The sequence below is a fragment of the Macaca nemestrina genome, chromosome 14 (genome assembly GCF_043159975.1).
Source record: "Macaca nemestrina isolate mMacNem1 chromosome 14, mMacNem.hap1, whole genome shotgun sequence".
NCBI classification, from domain to species: Eukaryota; Metazoa; Chordata; class Mammalia; order Primates; family Cercopithecidae; genus Macaca; species Macaca nemestrina.
This window is the reverse complement of record NC_092138.1, coordinates 75,588,385-75,610,245: the sequence shown is the minus strand read 5'-3', so window position 1 is coordinate 75,610,245 and position 21,861 is coordinate 75,588,385. Positions and strand designations below refer to the sequence as shown.

The following is a 21,861-nucleotide window of genomic DNA, read 5'->3' as shown; positions in this document are numbered from 1 at the left end:
TTCCATGAGAGGTCATTTTGAGGTCTTTCAAAGGGTTGTGAGAATTAAAAGAAGGGCGCCCAGCACCATGCCTGCCATGCACACACGAGGCGTTCAGTAAGTGGTTCTCTCCCCTGCACCACGTCTGGACCTTATTTCTCCACAGAGTGGGTGGTAGGAATTTTCCAAATCGGCTCGATGTCCCCACTCCATCGCTTCATGCACTGGCCCATGACACACCCACAGTTTGGTCAAGTGCAGACTTGGAGAAACTTGGGGGAGAACGGAACCCAAGGCCCAGCCCCGCGCACGCGCGCCACGGCCGTTGCCCAGAGCAGCGTCTGCTAGTTACCTTTCACCTACTTCGCCGCGACTCGCCGCGCGGGGTAACTCCAGGTCAGACTCGGGGCCTCGCGCGCTTGCGCGCCGCCCGCCGCGGCTGGGCGTCCGGAGCTTTTATCTTGTGATGGTTTCGGTTCCGCTCTCAAATGGAGGGTGTGAGCTTTGCATACGTGCCCTAATTTCTGGGTCTGGGGCGACATTGGGCCCTCTGAGCTGTCACCCTGGCCGTGACGTCCCATTACCCCTCATTTCTTCCTTCCCCCATCTGTTGTCACGCTCTCCCTTTTCCCACAGCTGGCCCCTATTCAGCTGTGCCGATTGCCCCACATCCCTTCTTCCCGCAAAAGGCCGACGGGAAGGGAGGTCTGCCTGGCCTATTCCAGACAGCGCTCCGCGCTTCCGAGTGGAGCACAAGCCCGCAGAAGAGCCACGTGGGCGCAAACTAAGTGTTCCCATTCCTTCTGGGGAGGGGCCGGACCTAAAGACCGGGTTTCAAATAAGAAGGCGCACATTTTCTGGTTTTTGTCTTCCAGATGGCTACGTTGAAGACAGCTGGGGCTGCAGCACGCCTCGGGGTTACTGTCGGGCACCCGGCGGGCGGGGCCGGCGCTGGGGCGGGGGAGGGCTTCCTCGCCCTCAGAAACCACATTCGCAGAAACGCTTTTAACTGTTTGGCAGGGTTTCGAGTTCCCAACCACAGCACCCTTAGTGATGGTTTTCAGAAGACTTTGTTAGCTTCTCTGCTCCAGAGACCCATCCTTCGCTGACATCCCATCGATTTGGGAGCAGGAAAAAACAGACTCCTGCAAAATACCTCTTCTTCCGGTACCCTATACCCCTCTCTATCTACTTCGGGTCCCTGCAGTCCAGCAACAACACCGAACGAGTGAAGGGAGGAGACATCGGTTTGTCCAGGCTCTGCCACCGACGGGTGATTTGGGTTAAGTCCGTCTCCAGTGTCATTGTCTTCAACTGTAAAACGTGAGGGTTAGTCCGAATGATCTCCAAACCCTTCAGCATTTAAGTTAGGTGATGAATACTAAGATTTTGCAATTCTATGGTGTCATGTCTCCTCCATTTCAGATAGGGCCCGCAGGGAATGTTGTTAAGGACAACCGCCATCTAAGTTACAAGTTTGTTCTGTGATTGGACAGTTTGAGGTCTTCTAGATTTCTTTGGCATGACGCATAACTATTTCAAGATACTAACATTTGGGCAGGGAGCGGTGGCTCAGGCCTGTAGTCCTAGCACTTTGGGGGGCCGAGGCGGGCGGATCACTTGAGGTCAGGAGTTAGAGACCAGCCTGGGCAACATGGTGAAATCCCATCTCTACTAAAAATATAAAAATTAGCTGGGCGTGGCGGCACATGCCTGTAATCCCAGCTACTCAGGAGGCTGAGGCAGAAGAATCGCTTGAACCTAGAAGGCGGAGGTTGCAGTGAGCTGAGATCATGCCACTGCACCCCAGCCTGGGCAACAGAGGGAGACTCCTCAAAAAAAAAAAAAAAAAAAAAAAAAAAGGTATTAACATTTAAGGTTAAGAATGTAGGTCATTTCCCCAAAGAACTACAGACTGGAGGGCACACACCCCAAATTTTATTTCTTTGACTCTGCCATAGCCCCCAGAACAGTGTATAATGTAGCCAATTGTTGTGGATTTACTCTTTTTTTTTTTTTTTTTTTTTTTTTTTTTTTTTTTTTTTTGAGACGGAGTCTTGCTCTGTCGCCCAGGCTGGGGTGCAGTGGCCGGATCTCAGCTCACTGCAAGCTCCACCTCCCGGGTTTACGCCATTCTCCTGCCTCAGCCTCCTGAGTAGCTGGGACTACAGGCGCCCTCCACCTTGCCTGGCTAGTTTTTTGTATTTTTTAGTAGAGATGGGTTTTCACCGTGTTAGCCAGGATGCTCTCGATCTCCTGACCTCGTGATCCGCCCGTCTCGGCCTCCCAAAGTGCTGGGATTACAGGCTTGAGCCACCGCGCCCGGCCGGATTTACTCTTAATGAATAAAATAAAATTTGTGACTAGCAGGGATGGGGTCCTATGCTTTCATTTTAATATGAATAGTTTTTTAAAACTCACAGATAAATGTATCACATGAGAAAAAAATACAAAGACTGAACATAGAGCAGCAATGTTAATCTGATAAATCGCAAATGAGTCTATACATTTTAATAGAGATTAGTATAAAGACCTGTAATTAGTTTTTTTAAAAAAACTACCAACATCATTACCAGGAGAATGGAAATAATGTACCAATAAATAAGGAGCTTCCTTATATTTCTACCTTATGTAATCCTCATGATGATGCTGTGAGTTAAGTGAAAACACAATTATGGTTTCCATTTCACAGAGGAAGAAACTGCAGCTTAGAGAAGTTGAGCATCTTTCCCAAGGTCATGCAGCTAGCATGTGATAGAACTGAATCCAGCTGGGCGTGGTGGCTCATGCCTGTAATCCCAGCACTTTGGGAGCCTGAGGTGGGTGGATTGCTTGAGGTCAGGAGTTCGAGACCAGCCTGGCTAACATGGGGAAACCCCGTCTCTACTAAAAATACAAAAAAAATTAGCCAGGCGTGATGGCACATGCCTGTAGTCCCAGCTACTTGGGAGGCTAAGGCAGGAGAGTCACTTGAACCCAGGAAGTGGAGTTGCAGTGAGCTGAGATTGTGCCACTGCACTCCAACTTGGGCGACAGAGACTCTGTCTCAAAAAAAAAAAACAAAAAAACCCTGACTCTAGGGTTCCTAAGGCCAGATGTTCTGCTTTAAGAGAGTATGTTTCAGTAATGTGTTTGTGTGTGTATGTGTTGGGAATGGGGGAAGATGGGGGAGTGGAGAGATCAAATTTGTCTAGAAGTGGGAGAAGAGATGGGCATTTGTAAGCATTACTATTACATCTAATGTTTCTTGAATTTTACAATGTTCCAGATACTGGGTTAGCATCATGTGTGCATTAATTCATTTAATTCTTCTAACAATTTTATGAGATAAATAGTATTGTTGTCTCTTTTAGTGCAATCAATGATATCGTTGATTAAATAAGAGAACTGAGTTGCCTAAATTCTCATAAGAAGTGGTGAAGCAAGATCCACCCTGGGATTGACTCCAGAGCTTAAGGGGGACCTTTGTTTTAGGGGTTTCCACTGGCTGAAAACCAGGAAAGAATCAGCAATACAATTTGGGTTCAAGGAGCCAAAGGCACCTCAGATTTCATAACTAGAAATCCAGAGTAAGGAATATAGTGGGTGATTTTGCTCTCCTGTGTTCTGATCAGATCCCACCTGGAAGGCTGGGCTCAGGTCTGGGCATCGTGTATGAAGACATCTACATTAAGATGGCAGCCAGGAGAACAAACAGCTTGGGGTTGTCCAAGACGCAATTGGCTCCCTCAGGGAGGAGTTGCACTTGTCTCCTCTAATCTCTGTCACCACCTTGGGATATTTCAGATTCATAAGGCCAAGCATAACATATGAGGCAGTGTGGTGTAATGAAAACAGCGAAGGATTTGCCGTCAAACTGACATGGTCCCATGGTCTTGACTCTGCTCACCCCTTCCCAACTAGATGACCTTGAGTGTATTCTTTAATCTCTCTGGTTCTCAGTTTTCCCAGTTATAAAACTGGGGGGAATCAGACCTACCTTGCAGTACTGCTGTGAGAACTAATTGAGATAATGTGTATTTAATAACCACCCTTGGCCAGGTGCAGTGGCTCACACCTGTAATCCTAACACTTTGGGAGGCAGAGGCAGGCTAATCATTTGAGGTCGGGAGTTCAAGACCAATGTGACCAACATGGTGAAACCCCGTTTCTACTAAAAATACAAAAATTAGCCTGGCATAGTGGCCCACGCCTGTAATTCCAGCCACTCAGGAGGCTGAGACTCGAGTCTCACTTGAACCCAGGAGGCGGAGGTTGCAGTGAGCCAAGATCATGCGCCACTTCACTCCAGCCTGGGCGACAGAGCGAGACTCTAACTCCAAGAAAAAAAAAATCCTCTTTTCCATCTACATACAAACACAAATGAGAATGAGTTTAATTTCTGACCAATAATTTAATGAAGTCCTTAAAAAGGATAATTTTTTAATCTTTAGCAAGGTTTTTGAGTGACAGAAGTAGTGGTCTTTAGAAGTTTAGCCAGGTTTTTCTTTTTTCTTTCTTTTTTTTTGGAGACAAGGTCTTGCTCTGTTGCCCAGGCTGTTGCACAGTGTTGCACTCATGACTCACTGCATCTTCAACTACCTGGGCTCCAGTAATCCTCCTGTCTCAGCCTTCTGAGTAGCTGGGACCACAGGTGCATGCCACTGCACCTAATATTTTAATTTTGGTAGAGACAGGGTCTCAATACATTGCTCAGGCTGGTTCCAAACTCCTGACCTCAAATGATCCTACCACCTCAGCCTCCCAAAGTGTTGGGATTACAGGTGTAAGACACTGCACTCAGCTGGCCAGATTTTTAAACAGCTGGTTAGAGAGAACTTAATGGATTGTTCTGCATTATGGAACAAGAGTTTGGAGTCTGGGGCAATCTGGAATGAAGGTGTAAGGAGGAAAGATAGTGGGGGTTATGGTCTGAATGCATGTGTTTCCCCAAAATTAACATGTTTCAACTTAATCTCCAATGCAAGAGTATTAAGATGTGGGGTCTTTGGGAAGTGATTAGGTCATGGGGAGAGATCCCTTATGAATGGGATTAGTGCCCTTATAAAAAGGACTAAGGGAGCTTATTTGTCCCTTCCACCATGTTAGGACACAGTGGGAAGGTACCCTCTATGAATCAGAAAGTGGGCCCTCATCTGAACATGACCATGCTGGTACCATGATCTTGGACTTCTCAGCCTCCAGAACTGTGAGCAATACATTTCTATTGTTTATTAATTACCCAGCATAAGATATTTTGGTATAGCAGCCTGAATGGACTGAGATACTAGGAAAAAGGAAGAGAGAGAAAGATTAAGGAATTCAGCAGGAGGCCAGATCTTAAAATGTGGACCTGGTCCAAGGCCTTAAAGAATAGATATGACTGATACTGAATTTAAAGTTGACTAGGTTCCGGGAGGTGGAGGTTGTGGTGAGTCGAGATCACACCATTGCACTCCAGCCTGGGCAACGAGAGTGAAACTCCATCTCAAAAATATGTATATATTTTAAAATATTGATTGGGTTCTTGCAATGTAAAACCTCCTCTTTTCCAAACTTTAGTAAATGTCACTACATATGTGAATGCCTTGCTAAGTTTCCTGTGAATATTAATTTGAGTTAAACATCTGTGAGACACAATATGGACTACAGCAAAACAATCCCTTATGAGAATAATTCTGAGGAAGCTGGTGTTGGGAGCCTGAGCTAGTCAAGAAATATAAGGAACCCTTTGGAATTCAAAGAACTCTTTAGAAGATTATTTGGTTTACCATAATCCATAGAAAAGGAGGTCTAAACCACTTATCTCCATCTGAGGGGTCAGGATAACTCCAGCTGACATCTGAATTTCAGATGTAAGGAACCTGGCATAGAGTAGGCACTTTTGATCAAAAAGTAGAATTTAAACAATTTAATTGATCTAATCCTTATGGAGCCTTTTTTTAATGCCAGGAACAGTTCTAAGCACTTTACATATATAGCACTTTTAATCCCTATTCTAACTCTATATGTACTATTATTACCCCCCTTGAAACATGCATACACTGAGTCACAGAGAACGTACCACGGTTAGCAAGTGGTGATACCAAAGTTCAAATACAGGCATTTCTGTGTTCTAACTAATAACTATTCTGGTCTCTGTAACTGTAGCTGGCGTTACTCTGCACTGCCAAGCTGATGCAAGACTCCCTGTCCTCTGGGTGTAGGCACAATTTTAAGCTTATTGACCACTGATTATGGAGGAGGTTCCACCAGGCCAGGAAGTTATCAGGAGGGGAGGAAGTGGAGAAGTAGCTTCAAGCCCGGAGGCTTTCTGCCCATGGAGCATGCCCGGTGTGGCCAAGGAAGACATTCTCTTTCCTGGCTGTTTGTTCCCTAAGCTAGAAATTATCTCGAGGAGATAGTAACGTGCAAAAAGTGATTGACTTTCCTGGCTGAGATGTCCTGCGGGGGATGGAAGTAAAGAGATTTTGAAGGGATGGGATACTTAGGATGGCTGGAAGGCAGACCAGGGGCTCTAAGGGGATACAAGAGAGGGCACTGCAAGGGAACAGTGATGTCACCAGGACACAGGGTCCCCCGAAGCCAAGGGAAGCAGTAGCTTAGTGGCTGGTAGGACTGTGCCACCCTTTTCCACTCCTAGCACTCACCCTCACTCCAGGCAACCTCAGATGGGCTCTTCAGGCTTTTGAGAGATGCCAAGGATCATGGAATTGGCTTGGAGGGAAAAACATTATGGAAACCTAGGAGATGCTTGGCAGAGATGCCCCTACCCCCGCCCCTCCCCCCACCATAAAAAAGCTCTTTGTGGGAACTGTGGCCATAGATTGCCATTTGTTGGAAGACCCAAAGAAAGCTAGTATCGTAAAACAGACCCAAGCATGGAGACTGTTGTTAATTAATTTTTCTAAGCCTCACTTATCTCAAGTATAAAATGAGGATAATGACACCTACCTCACAGGGCTATTTATAAGATAAAATCAGAAAATGCAGGTGAGGATGCTCTGAAACTATAAATACACCACAGAAATGTTATTTGCATTGCTGAGATAAACAGTGTTTGGAACATTGTTCATAATCAGTCAACTCAATTTCCAGCTACATTTTGGTAGTCAAAATCCAATCCCACCCCCAAAGAGAAATCAGTGTCCCCTCATCAAAACAGAAAAGAAAAACACTTCGATTTGTGATTGGCTGTCATCAGCTCATTCCCAACAGATATTCCATAATTTTTTACACTGGCTCTTTCCCCTGTGCTGCTAGCTACAAAGAGAGATTAGATGAGCCATCTGGCTGATGGGGAAAGTGCTTTCTCATCTTTTAAAGTATCTTCCTCATCCATCAAAGGGCTGATCGTGATTGGATGCTTTTCTCATTTGCTCTCTCTTTTCTTCCTCTGGCAAGTCTCTGTGCCTTTCAAATTGTAAATAATTTCCCAGACACAGATTACCTTCTCTTGGGCCCTCCTGCACCCACCCCATCAACTGTCCTTTAGCTACTGATGCATTTTTTCCTGTCACATTCTGGCACCCCCAAGCTCCCAAATAAAGATATTTAATAGCCATTCCCGCTCTGTAACAAGAAATCAATGTACTAAAGGAAAATAGAGATTTTGGGGATGGAACAAAAAGGTTCTAGGAAGCAGAACATCTGTCGCCTACATAAATTGTGCCAAGGCTTCTCATAAATGAGACAGTAAGTTCAAAGTTTCCTCTTTTATCTCTTTCACTTCATAGACATTAAAGGTAAAGGGCTATGACTCCTCGTTTTGTACTCATTTGCTAGATTCAGTTACCAAATACATTTATGAGAAATATAGGAATTAAAAAACCTACAACTTGGAAACATCAGTCATGAATGCAACATCATTAAAAGGCAAGTTAATTATAATCAGAGTGTAAAAACGGTGGGCCTGAGGAAAAGATATTATCCTTTTTAAAATTGATATAAATGAAGTCTACAAACTGATAAACACTCAAAGCAGTCAAGGTAGGCTATTTTATTCTCGAACCTGCTGCTGCTTGGACTTTTACCAAGTCCACTCTTCCATCCATAACCAGGATTTAATAATAGCTATAATTATTAAATATTTGTTCTGAGCATTGGGTTAGCATCTTATGTACTTTATCTTTTTCAGTCTTCATAATAATATCTTGTGAAGTATCAGCCTTGAAGATGAGGAAGTGGAGGTGATGGGCTGTTAACCACTTTGCCCAAACTCCCCATTCTGATATGGGCTGGCATGTGAACTCAACTTGTCTAACTCCAAAGTTCAGGCTCCGAAGCACTATTCAGAATTCCTTCCCTCATTCCTGACATTGTATCTTCATTCAAATTTCCCCTCCATATTTGGTTTCTGTACTCCTCATTCTAATAAGTAACTTTTATAAATATTGCTTTCTTGAACAAAGCCAATAGTTGTAATTATAATAAAAACAACAATATCAGCTATCATTGGAGGGTTTACTGAATGTCTGTCCCTGAGCTGGACCCTCACAAACACAGTTAAATTCAGATTTGAGGAATCCCATACTCACATCTATTCTTCATTATCATCAATGTGCCAGGAAATCAGGGAAGAAAAATGAGAGAAAAACAAAACAACATTGGACTGAGAATCAAAAGTCCTGGAACTCTTTACTTGCAAAATTAAAATAACAGCCACTTTCTGTTTACTTCACAAAGTACTTGTGAGGCTTAAATTACATAATGCATTTAATCGTGCTTTGTAAACTGGTCAGATCTCTACAAGATGTTATAGTGAGCTATGTCAGTATTTAGTGTGTGATCTTGGCAAGCCATCATCTCTGAAGCTTGGTTTCATCATGTGAAATGGAAATCATAGTTCCTACCACTCAAGGTTGTTGTGAGGATTAAGGACTGCCTGGTCCACAGGGCAGGGTAATTGAATCTGTATTTCACTGATACTCTTTTAAAGTTTGTTTTCAAGACTGCTTTCTCTCTAAGTACTTTTCTTTCTCTTGTTCCTAGTTATATTCTGGCAATTTCTTCCACTCTCATCCCTGAGTTGAAGCACTCAGCTTTCTGGCCACCATTGCATTTGTTACAGGATGGAAAGTCTTGACTGTGAGTTGTCTAGGTTCTTGGCACATTGGACAAAGAATTGAACAAAATGCACAAATAAAGCAACAAAAGAATGAAGCAATGAGAGAAGACAGAAACAATGAAAGTGCAGATTTATTAAAGCAGAAGTTCACTCTCCACAGAGTAGGAGCAGGCTCCAGCAAGCGGCTCTAGGGCCCAAACTATAATGTTCTTCTACTAGAGATGGAGTCTCACTCCGTCGCCCAGGCTGGAGTGCAGTGGTGTGATCTCGGCTCACTGCAACATCCGCCTCCCGGTTTAAGCGATTCTCCTGCCTCAGCCTCCTGAGTAGCTGGGATCACAGGTGTGCACCACCACATCAGGCTAATTTCTGTTTTTTTGTTTTTTTGGTTTTTTTTAGTAGAGATGGAGTTTCAACATGTTGGCCAGGCTGGTCTCCAACTCCTGGCCTCAAGTGATCTGCCCACCTCAGCCTCCCAAGGTGCTGGGATTACAGGTGTGAGCCACCAAGCACGGCAGGATTGCCATGTTCTTTAGGGTTTTTATTAAACTAAAAGAATTTGGTAACACCCCAGGTGTCCTTTAGAGGCCTCCAATTGATTACACCCTATGAAGAATGGGCCTGTGGCCAATCAGAGGCTGAAGTGGAGACTTGGCCTGTGGTCAATCAGAGGCCAAAGTGGAAATTTCTATCTTGTTATCACAAGAGTGAGGATGTGGCCTGTGTGCTGCCTAATCTTGCCTAGAACCGGCTGCACTAGCTGTTCTTTTGCTCCTGCCTTAACCCTTGGTTACCCTAATTACCTATTTTCCTGCTTTACATTCACTTCCTTAAGGAGCCAACTGGCACACAGAAGCCCAACCTAGAAGACACGCACACCTCTAGTCTGTGATACCAAACTCCCCAGTTTCTAACTTTGTTCTTTTCTGAGATCTTCTAGCCCCATGCTTGGGATCTGTTACAATCCAGCTTCTGATTTAGCAGGGCTGGGGTTGAGCCTGACTGTGCAGTTCTAGCCAGCTTCCAGGTGATGTCCATACTGCTGGCCCATGAACTACACTTGAGAAGCGAGGATCTAGCTTAAATGCTACACCAGAAATCACCTGACCAGCATCTCTCAGCTCCTGTAGTCTTCACAACCATTTACTGGATCTTTTCAACAAGGCTATCATAGGCTCTTAACCCTCTGGACTTGTGTGACAGAAGCCACTAGCCTCCTCCTAATTCCATCTCTTTCTCAATGGTGACAGAGCCTCTTCTACCCCCATTTTTAGCTAGGCACTTGGCCATCCAGAATAAAACAAAAAGTGTCCTCGTCTTCCGTCCAGCTAGGAATGCCCATGTGACTACACTAGATATAAGCAGAAATAGTTTGTGATACTTTTGGAAAGTTTCCTTAAAGGGAGGGAATAGGCCATTTTCTCTCCCTTTCTTCCTTCCTGTTGGTTGCATCGGGGTCATGGTGACTGAATCTCAACAGTCATCTAAGGCCAAGAGGTGGGTGTGGCAAGCAGAGCTGTAGTGTGGAGCAAACCTGGCTTCTGCAGACTTCTTTCACATGAGAGGGAAATACGAGGCTTTTTCACTTAAACCGCTGATATTTGGGGTTCTCCATTTCTCACAGTATAATCCTAACTAATAGATGCTGCTCACTGATGAACTCCCCTCCATGTCTCTGTCCAGCAGAACCAGCTCAAGTGTTCCACCCTCACCTCTGAGGGGTATGACAATTTTAGCACTCCCCCAGCACTCCCTCTACCTGAGTCCTTCCCTCAGCCCCAAGTTTTATCATTTTCTACAAAACCCTTTTCTCCTCCCAATCCCTGCCTCAGTTCTCCTCTAGGAATCACCTGGTAGCCTTGTTTGAAATACAGACTAGAGTTTCTCTGGTCCTGGGCCTAGCAGGGGTCCAGCAATCTGCATTTATCTGGAGTGATTTTGACGCAGGTAGCTTGTGGATCAAATATTGAGAAACACTGCCCAAAGCTGTTTTTGTGGTTTTTTTTTTCTTTTTGGCTAATTTATAAAATTATGAAATATTTCAATCTTACAGAAAAAAAAGAGTAGCATAAAAAATACCTTAGTACCTACCACCTAGCTTTGTCATATTTTACTTATTTCAACTGTTGTAAGCTATGCCACACTACATGAATTAAGAAAAATGTATCTATTGTACTGTTGATGGACATTTGGTTTTGTTTTTTTTTTAAACCAAAGTTTGGCTATTACAAATAATGCTGGAATTAACATTGTTGAATGTAGCTCCTTGTGCACACTTGAGAACATTTAAAATATACTCCACATGCAGCTTATGCTTGCGTCACAATTATACAAGGCACTTTATATACATTATTTGACTTTGAAATCTATTTTCTTTTTTTTTTTTTTTTTTTGAGACGGAGTTCTGTTCTGTCACCCAGGCTCGAGTGCAGTGGCGCAATATTGGCTCGCTGCAACCTCTGCCTCCTCGGTTCAAGTGATTCTCCTGCCTCAGCCTCCCAAGTAGCTGGGATTACAGGCATGCACCACCATGCCCAGTTAATTTTGTGTTTTTATTGACTTCGAAATTTTATAACAACCTTCAGAGAGGACACAGGAAAAGCCTTATGATCCTTATTTCAGACAGTAAACAGCAGCTGAAAAACGTGAAGTGTATTTCTTAAAGTCAACCTGCAAGAAAATAGAAGCAGCAGAACCTGAAGCCAGGATTATGGGGTCTGGGTCCTTTGCTTCTAGCCCAGCTCTTCTTCCTCTAATTGGTCTAATCACCAATCCACATGTTCTTGCTTGCACCAATACATTCATGTGTCTCTATCATTCACATTTCAAACAACTAGTATGGTAGACATTGCTGGTTGCCTACCTAATACTTATTTGTCCTTTCTTCATTGTTAGCAGAGCTTTAGTTTTGTTTGGGATGGCAATATGCCTAGTTTTTATTTTTTAAAAAAGAAACATTACTCCCCATTTCCCACAGTGCTGGGCAGGAGTAGGGGTGGGATGGAAGACTCTGACTCAGGTCTGCCCCTGAAGCTATGAGAAAGTCTGCTGGATTTTCTAAATCCAGTCTGTCACTGATGGACATTTGGGTTGATTCCAAGTCTTTGCTATTGTGAATAGTGCCGCAATAAACATACGTGTGCATGTGTCTTTATAGCAGCATGATTTATAATCCTTTGGGTATATACCCAGTAATGGGATGGCTGGGTCATATGGTACATCTAGTTCTAGATCCTTGAGGAATCGCCATACTGTCTTCCATAATGGTTGAACTAGTTTACAATCCCACCAACAGTGTAAAAGTGTTCCTATTTCTCCACATCCTCTCCAGCACCTGTTGTTTCCTGACTTTTTAATGATCGCCATTCTAACTGGTGTGAGATGGTATCTCATTGTGGTTTTGATTTGCATTTCTCTGATGGCCAGTGATGATGAGCATTTTTTCATGTGTCTGTTGGCTGTATGAATGTCTTCTTTTGAGAAATGTCTGTTCATATCCTTTGCCCACTTTTTGATAGGGTTATTTGTTTTTTCTTGTAAATTTGTTTGAGTTCTTTGTAGGTTCTGGATATTAGCCCTTTGTCAGATGAGTAGATTGCAAAAATTTTCTCCCATTCTGTAGGTTGCCTGTTCACTCTGATTAAGAAAATGTGGCACATATACACCATGGAATACTATGCAGCCACAAAAAAGGATGAGTTTGTGTCCTTTGTAGGGACATGGATGCAGCTGGAAACCATCATTCTTAGCAAACTATCACAAGAACAGAAAACCAAACACCGCATGTTCTCACTCATAGGTGGGAACTGAACAATGAGATCACTTGGACTCAGGAAGGGGAACATCACACACCAGGGCCTATCATGGGGAGGGGGGAGGGGGGAGGGATTGCATTGGGAGTTATACCTGATGTAAATGACGAGTTGATGGGTGCTGACGAGTTGATGGGTGCAGCACACCAACATGGCACAAGTATACATATGTAACAAACCTGCACGTTATGCACATGTACCCTAGAACTCAAAGTATAATAATAATAAAAAAAATAAAAAAGGAAAGTCTGCTGGGAAGTTACCAGAAAGTCTTGTTTTTCTGATGTCTGTGTTGTCGTCCCCTTCCTTCTTAGCGTGTTTCTGCTGCTTTTCATCTGAAACAAGGATGAGAAGCTGGAGGTAGAGCCTCCACCTTGAATCATGAAACTGAGGCCACATGTGGAGTCTGTCAAAGCAAATCAACAGGGTATATCGGTTTGCTAGAGCTGCTGTAATAAAATACCACAGACTGAGTGGTGTAAATGACTCACAGTTCATGGAAGTCCAAGATTGAGGTGTGGGAAAAGTTTGGTTTCTCCAGAGGCCTGACTCCTTGTCTTACAAATGGTCACCTTTTGCGGTGTCCTCACATGACTTTTCCTTTTTGTGAACTTTCCCCTGGCATCTCTCTGTGGGTCCAACTGCCCCATTAGATTGGATGGGGGCTCAGCCTACCAGCCTCATTTGAATATAATTACTACTTTAAAGGTCCTATCTCTAAATAGGTCACTTTCTGAAGTCCTGGGTTTAGGACTTCAGTGTATGAGTTTGGAGGAGAGGGACACAATTCAGCCAGTGACACAGGGAGAACCCGAGTCCTGGGTGGCACCGTGGGGCCTCCATACCAGCCTCAGTGCCCACCTGTAAGGCTCTGTGTACATGAGAGAAAGAAACTTGTTTTGGATTACGCCTTCGTAGTCAGGTTTTTGTTCAGGGCAGCCAAATACAATCCCTAACTGATACAAACAATTTCATTTCATTCATTTGTGTTTGCTCCTCTCTTTCTTTGAGTCCTTTATGAACTGGGGCCGTCTCTTGCATTAGATCAGGTTCTTGGACTATGCTGGTCTGTATATAGGTAATGACAGGTAAGTGTTTTAGGCTAATTAACTAAAATTTCCTCTTTAAGATGGCAAATTCCAGGCAATTTGAGGCCCTCCTAAATCCATTAAGTTGAATGATTCTGATTCTTTGCCACAAGATCATCTAATTTTTACTTTAATTTGGCTTTCAAAAAGTTTCTCTGGCTAAGAATGCAAGTGAGTTATCACATGTGAAATAATGATTTAAACATTGCCTTCATAAACTTACACAAAGGTCTAAGAGGTCCAAATGTCTTTCAATGTTACTTTCCATGTTGCGGCTAACATGGAAAGTAAGATCCAATATAACAATCACTTATTTCTTTGAAAATTAGGGTTCATTTCTAAGGCTGGAAATTCAAATAATACAGAAAGAGGTTTTGACAGTTCTGCTGAAATGTATCTAAAGAAACTTCTGTTTTGAATAAAGTGAATTATCGTTCATCGATATTTCACTTGAACCCTGTCAGCATCTTCCTGATAATTGCATACTTCTTTTTACGCTTGGCTTTAGGAATGCTGAGCTACCTCGCAGTAGGGCTTTGCTGAAATACTAATAACATGATTGGCATGTATTTTGTACATATAAAGTACTACCCAAATGCACAGAATAATAATATGGCACCATCTAGGCAAAAACATGCTGTCATGTAACCCTGGAAGAGGCACTGAAGTATTATAAAAATAGTCATCTAGCTATGTTCAATGTACAGCCAAAGTTAAAATTCTGAATGTGTGTTTTGGAGACACCATGAAATCAATTATATTTTCTTTTTTCTTTTTCTTTTCTTTTTGAGATGGAGTCTTGCTCTGTTACCCAGGCAAAAATGCAGTGGTGCTATCTTGATTCACTGCAACCTCTGCCTCCCAGATTCAAGCCGTTCTCCTGCCTCAGCCTCCTGAGTGGCTGGGATTACAGGCGCTCACCACTGTGCCCAGCTAATTTTTGTATTTTCAGTAGAGATGGGGTTTCACCATCTTGGCCAGGCTGGTCTCGAACTCCTGACCTCGTGAACCACCTGCCTCAGCCTCCCAAAGTGCTGGGATTACAGGCTTGAGCCACCACGCCCGGCCAACTATTTTATTTTTAAATTTTAAATTGTTACTTTCTAGTAGTGTATAGTTTTGCCTGTAATTTAAACAATAACTCACTTAGGAGTATCAAGTTCATACTTAATAGTATAGTCATTCATACAGAATCAACTATACTATTATAAACAAATAGTTAAAATTGGTATTAACAGTTTATAGATGGGCTGTTATTTATGAAACAAACGTTAAAACTATTAAAATGGAAACTAGGGCCTGATTTCTCTTCAAATAAAGAATTCTTTGCTTTTCTAGCAACACAGAGTTTTTTTTGTTTTTTTTGTTTTTTTGGGACAGGGTCTCACTCTGTCACCCAGGCTGAAGTGCAGTGGCACAGTAGCAGCTCACTACAGCTTTGACCTACCAGGCTCAAGTGCTCTTCCTTCCTCAGCCTCTCAGGTAACTGGGACTATAGGTGTGCACCACCATTCCTGGCTAACTTTTAAAAAACGCTTAGTAGACATCAGGTCTAGCTATGTTGCCCAGGCTGTTCTCAAATGCCTGAGTTCAAACAATCCTCCCCTGCCTTGGCCTCCCAAAGTGCTGAGAATACATTGCACCTGGCCCAGTTCATTCATTAATTCAACAAATATTTAATGACTATTATATTCCAGGCATGAGGAAAAGGGACTAAAGAGAGTTGTAGGGATTAAATGGGACAACATATATGAAAACATACTGTATGCTCTTGGTTGCTACTAATGAGAACCAATAACAGAAGGGCCTCAGAGAAATAGGCAGTCTAGAATAAACATGGAAAAATGCAATAGTCTATTCTGATAAGGGCTTTGAAATGGAAAGTCAGAATTTGGGGACCGATTTCTATAACAGTGGACAAATTACTGCAGTGCCTTAGGAAGGTAAGCAAGGCCAGAGAAATATGGAAATGTAATGGGATGGAGGATTTGGGATAATGGATCAAAGAAGATGAACTTCCACCATGAAGAGTTTGAGAACCTGCTTGTCCAGTGATCACCAGACCTGATAAAGAGGACTTTAACTGACCATGAAGTGGGAGGGGAAAGATGCCTAGATAAACCTGTTAAACCTGTTACCATGGAGTAGGTATAGTTCAGACAGAGGAAAAATGGTACGGGAGTTGCCTAGTGAGTCACATGAAAAAAGAAGTGGGACAGGACTTGGAAACAATAGTTTGAGTTTCATACATCCATATGCCAATGGGTGGTACCTAGGTAATAAACAATATGCACTAGAAAGTATAACAGAGGACAGTAAATGGAATATTGTAAATAACAGATGGCAGTACATGGAATATTTTAAAGTCTGTTGAGCTGTGGTAGTATGGGAATCAACCTGCTGCGAGTTCCTATTGCATCACATAAGATGGCATCTATGACACTGAATGTGAACGACCTACCATGGTGCCTAGCACAGAGTGGTTATTATTTGAAACAGAAAAAAAATAGCTATAAAGCCCTTGCAGATTCCTTATCTTCCCATCGCCCTTGCTCCTGTCTCAGTACATACACCATAATCTATTCAATTTTGCAAGCCTAGAAACCCAACACTCCTATCTTTATGAAGCAAACACCAAGTCTTGTTGCTTCTACCTCATAAACTATTTTGGCATCCCCCCATTTTTCTGCCTTCCTATATCACCGCTTTATTATAACACCATCATTTCTGGGGAGCCATTGTTTTAAAACAAGATCCATTCGTGTCACTTTCTACGTAAGACCCATCGCTATTTCCTATCACTCTGGGTAAAAACAAAGACAACACTTGGACATAGCCTGTAGCACCCAATTGCTCTGGCTGCCACCTGGCTCTCCAGCCTCATCTCTCTTTTTCTGCTCAACTCTGATCTTAAAATATGCCAGGCTCCTTCTCGCCTTAAGTCTTTGCATGTGCTATTGCATTTGCCTAAAACACTTTCCCTTGCCATCTTTGCCTAGTTAATTCCTATTTATCTTTCAGATCCCAGTTTACCTGTTGATTTTCTTTGGCAAAGCCTCTCCTGACCACCTATACTAAGGCAGTAATCCTATCATATACCTTGAGCATCTTTTGCTTTCCCTCATCATAGTTTATCACTATTTTTTTTTGTGAAATTATTTTTTATTATTATTATTTTTTGAGACGGAGTCTCGCTCTGTTGCCCAGGCTGGAGTGCAGTGGCGCGATCTCGGCTCACTGCAAGCTCCGCCTCCTGGGTTCACGACATTCTCCTGCCTCAGCCTCCCAAATAGCTGGGACTACAGGCGCCCGCCACCACGTCCTGTGAATTTCTTTGCATTTTTAGTAGAGACGGGGTTTCACGGTGTTAGCTAGGATGGTCTTGATCTCCTGACCTCGTGATCCGCCCACCTGGGCCTCCCAAAGTGCTGGGATTACAGGCGTGAGCCACATAAAATTATCTTTTAATGGATCTCTCTCCTCCAGACTACAAACAATATTAAGAGCAGGATATCATGCTTGTTTTGCTCACTGTTGTAGCCCTAAGACCTAGCAAAATGCCAGGCAAATGATGAGATTCTCACTGTACGTTCGTTAAGTAAACAGAGCACCTGTAATCTGTATCTGATTGAAAGATTATATAGTTTACAAAACTACTATAATACTAGACATTGCTAGTGGAGGAGGCTGTGCATGTGTAGGGCCAGGGAGCATATTGGAACTCACTGTACTTTCTGCTCAATTTTGCTGTGAACCTAAAACTGCCCTAAAAAAGTCTTTTTTTTTTTTTTTTTTTTTTTTTTTTTTTTTTTTTAAGGTGGAGTTTCACTCTTGTTTCCCAGGCTGGAGTGCAGTGACATGATCTCGGCCCAGTGCAACCTCCACCTCCTGGGTTCAAACGATTCTCCTGCGTCAGCCTCCTGGGTAGCTGGGATTACAGGTGCGTGCCACCAAACCCGGCTAATTTTTGTATTTTTTTTTAGTAGAGATGGGGTTTTACCATATTGGCCAGGCTGGTCTCGAATGCCTGACCTCAGACAATCTGCCTGTCTCAGCCTCCCAAAGTGCTGGGATTACAGGAGTGAGCCACTGCACCTGGCCCAGAACAATCTATTAAAAATTAAAAAGAAAACTATTATGAAAAATTTGTAGAAAATTAGGGAAAGGCCAGGCGTGGTGATTCAGGCCCGTAATCCCAGCACTTCGGGAGGCCAAGGCGGTGGATCACCAGAGGTCAGGAGTTCGAGACCAGCCTGGCCAACATGGTGAAACCCCCCTGTACTAAAAATACAAAAATTAGCCAGGCGTGGTCACGATTGCCTGTAATCCCAGCTACTTGGGAGGCTGAGGCAGGAGAATCACTTGAACTGGGGAGGGGGAGGTTGCAGTCAGCTGAGAGCTCACCACTGCACTCCAGCCTAGGAGATAAAGCGAGACTCCGTGTCAAAAAAAAAAAAAAAAAAAAAATTGATAGAATAGTATAATTGATCCTCATGGACTTACTACCTTAGATCTTAATTAATTTGAGTGTTTGAGGAGACTTCTGAAATCATTTCTTTTTAAACTGACTTCAACATGACTGATAGCACGAGAATAAAATGATTTACTTACATATCCTGTGCAAGTGATAAATGATAATTCCTTTGCCTTCTGAATTTTAGAATTTTGTGTCCCTGAAGGATCCTAGCACCCTTTCCCAGCTATCTGAGTTTGGTGGAACAGCAGGGCACGTGGCATTGACCATTTCACTATGTTATTTGGATATCAGAGTGCACTGGTCATCTCAAAAGCATTTGAAACCAACATGAAAACCTTAATTCATTTCAATGACCACTTACCCTTACACTTCAGCACTTTTGGACAAAAGCAACGACAATTAGCCACTGTGAGCTATTTAAAAAAAAAAAATAATGATTTGAAAACAGAATGACTAAGATTTTTACCCAAAGAAATACAGTTCCTTGAATGTTTTGGGCTGCATTCCACCCCCCAGGGTTTTTGTACTTGCTATACCTCTGTCCAGATGATGCTCCTGTCTGGATCTACCAAACCCCCATTTACCGTTCAGATCTCAATTTGAGTGACCCTTTTCCTGGGAAGGCACTGCCAATCCTCCTCCCCGCCCCCAGCCCTCGACATAGATGACCTTCTCTGTGTTCCAGAGTTCCTCTTGGCTAACCTCTGACCTGTTTATCTGTCTTCCCAGCTGTCTGTGAGCTATGTGAGAGAAGAACCACTGATCTGTGGGCCTTATAATGTAGGAATTAAGTAACAAGATACAAACTTTGGAACTTGAGGCCTGGATTCAAATATGATCCCAACACTTACTGGCTTTAGGCATGTAGGCTGGAGTGCAGTGGCGCGATCTCGGCTCACTGCAAGCTCCGCCTCCCGGGTTCCCGCCATTCTCCTGCCTCAGCCTCCTGAGTAGCTGGGACTACAGGCGCCCGCCACCGCGCCCGGCTAATTTTTTGTATTTTTAGTAGAGACGGGGTTTCACTGTGGTCTCGATCTCCTGACCTTGTGATCCGCCCGCCTCGGCCTCCCAAAGTGCTGGGATTACAGGCTTGAGCCACCGCGCCCGGCCAGGCATGTTCTTAAATGTGAACCTCAGTTTTGTCATACCTTATGTGAAGACACTGATACCCACATCACAGAGTTGTCATGAGGTTCGTGAGAAATTATGAGTATAAAGCAATTAGAAGAGTGAGTTCCTAGCTTAGAGTTAACACTCAATAAAAATATGCAGAATGAAAGAAAAAGAAAAAGAAAAGAAAGAGGAAAAAGAGGAAGGGAGTAGAGTGAATGATCGCCCAGGCAAAAAGTCAACATGAAAAATCCCCGCAACTGAGAGATTCTAATCTTGAGGATTGCTCTTCTCTATTTAGCTATGACCATATTACAGGAACCGTAACGCTTTGAAGCTCAAAGCATATAGTTTTCAAACTACATGTTTGCACTCAAGACTTTTACAGAGAAAAACAAGATTTTCAATTCTTTTAAAGCCACTACCCTGAAGGGGAATGCGTGGGGCTACTTTCTCATTTCTCCTCAGGGGCTGATGTAATTTTCATCTTTCTGCTGTGCTTTTGTATTTGGGGGCTCAGCCACACTTAGATGGCCTCATATTCTTATTTATTTGAAAATTATATTGACTGGCCACCAATGAGTACAGAACATTACAGCTAAAATAAATAATGTGGTCTTTTCATGGCTAGGCATGGTGGTTCACGCCTGTAATCTTAGCACTTTGGGAGGCTGAGGCGGGTGGATCACCTGAAGTCAGGAGTTCAAGACCAGCCTGGCCAACATGGTGAAACCCCATCTCTACTAAAACTACAAAAAATTAGCCGGGCGTGCTGCTGGGTGCCTGTGGTCCTAGCTACTCAGGAGGTGGAGGCAGGAGAATCACTTGAACCTGGGAGGCAGAGGTTGCAGCTGATATTGTGCCACTGCACTCCAGCCTCAGCAACAAGAGTGAAACTCCGTCTCAAATAATAATAATAATAATAATAATAATAATAATAATAATAATGTGGTCTTTTCAACTTTGCCTGCCTGTATCACCCGGAGTTTGGCAACATCATATGTGCATGAAGCAAAGTGGTGTTATTAAGAGATTCAATATGTGTAGCTGTTGGGAATCTCATTGCTGGAATGGTGGCTCTGAATCACAGATACTTTCATTTTTCTCAGAACAGTTCAACTTGGAGCACCTGCTATATGCCCCACGCTGTGACAGACTCTCAGGGGACATCAAGGGAAGTAAGGCCCAGTTCCTGCCTCAAAGAGCTGACCATCAACTGCTGGGGATTAGACAATGAGAGAAATCCAAGCTAAAGAAAGTGCCTCAGAAGAAACACAAGGTGCCTGAGGTTTCAAAGGAGGGAAAGGATATATCAGGTTGGAGATACTAACAAAAGACTTTATTCATTCATCCATGTATATTCAATGAAAATATTTATTGGGTGCCTACTATATACCAGGCACTAAGCTAGCTATCAGGAATAAGATATAAGTAAGCCATTATTCCTAGCCTCAAAGACTTCATAAAATAGTAGGAGAAACACACATGTAGACAAACAATCATATTCATTAATTAATTCATTTATTCAGCATTTAATGGGTATCTATTAAGTCCCAAGCTCAAGAGTGGTGAGAAGAAAGGTCTCTGTGGTAAAGGAACCCACAGTCTAGCTCAGAAGATAGGTGTATAAACAAAACATTTCTTTGTAGAGTAGTGTGTTTGGTGCTGTGACAGGTATGTTAAAAAAAAAAAATAGCAAAGTCTCAAGATGGAGGGTGAAGGGCAACAAACCCTTTCTGGGGTCACAGAAAGCTTCTGCAGAGAACACAATGGAGCAGGTATTACAGGATGAAGGAGCTTTTCAGGTGATTGTAGAGAGGTAGGAGGAAGAGTATCTGAGGCAGGTTGTACCACTGTGGCTGGAATAAGAAGAGTAGAGATGTACCAGAGACAGAGGGTGGCCAAATGGCGCGGGGCTTTAGATCCCTGCAGCTGAAAGAATGGAATGTCAAGGTACAATGACCACTCAGAGGACCAGGTAAACAACTGAGCGCAGGGTGTGGATGGAATGTCAGGGAAAGGTTCGCGGTGGAGTACGTATCTGAGACTTTTAAGTAATGTGCAGAAGAAACAGCATTCCTCAGAATGGACTCTGCAGGTGAAAATAATGGAGAGAAGAAATTTCAGAAAGAGTCAACAACTTGAGTGAAAGCAAAGAAGCAAAAAGCCCACATATATACAATCAGGGAGAGGTGAGAGCCTGTGAAAGTGGCTCTTTATGTGTCTCTAATCTCAGCAAACTCTGTGATTTTGCCCTGACTCTGCTCATTGTACAACATGGGGGAGGGGTCCTCCTTCCATCCCTTTCTCTTCTTCAAGGGTGACTCTTGGGTACTCAAGAGTTTTATG

The 21,861-nt window shown here is 43.2% G+C and overlaps 1 long non-coding RNA gene across 4 annotated transcripts in view; it reads left to right on the top strand.

Annotated features, from left to right (window-relative positions):
- The first annotated feature begins 378 nt into the window (after positions 1–378).
- LOC139358185 (uncharacterized) overlaps positions 379–21,861 on the top strand; it is a 40,422-nt gene continuing 18,939 nt past the window's right edge. For 2 of the 4 annotated variants that reach the window (XR_011612760.1, XR_011612761.1), the window contains exons 1-5: positions 379–474; positions 855–896; positions 1,000–1,308; positions 5,068–5,167; positions 20,622–20,828. This is a non-coding gene — a long non-coding RNA (uncharacterized lncRNA). The remainder of the gene's footprint in view (positions 475–854; positions 897–999; positions 1,309–5,067; positions 5,168–20,621; positions 20,829–21,861) is intronic. The other 2 variants (XR_011612763.1, XR_011612762.1) reach the window with 2 other exon arrangements.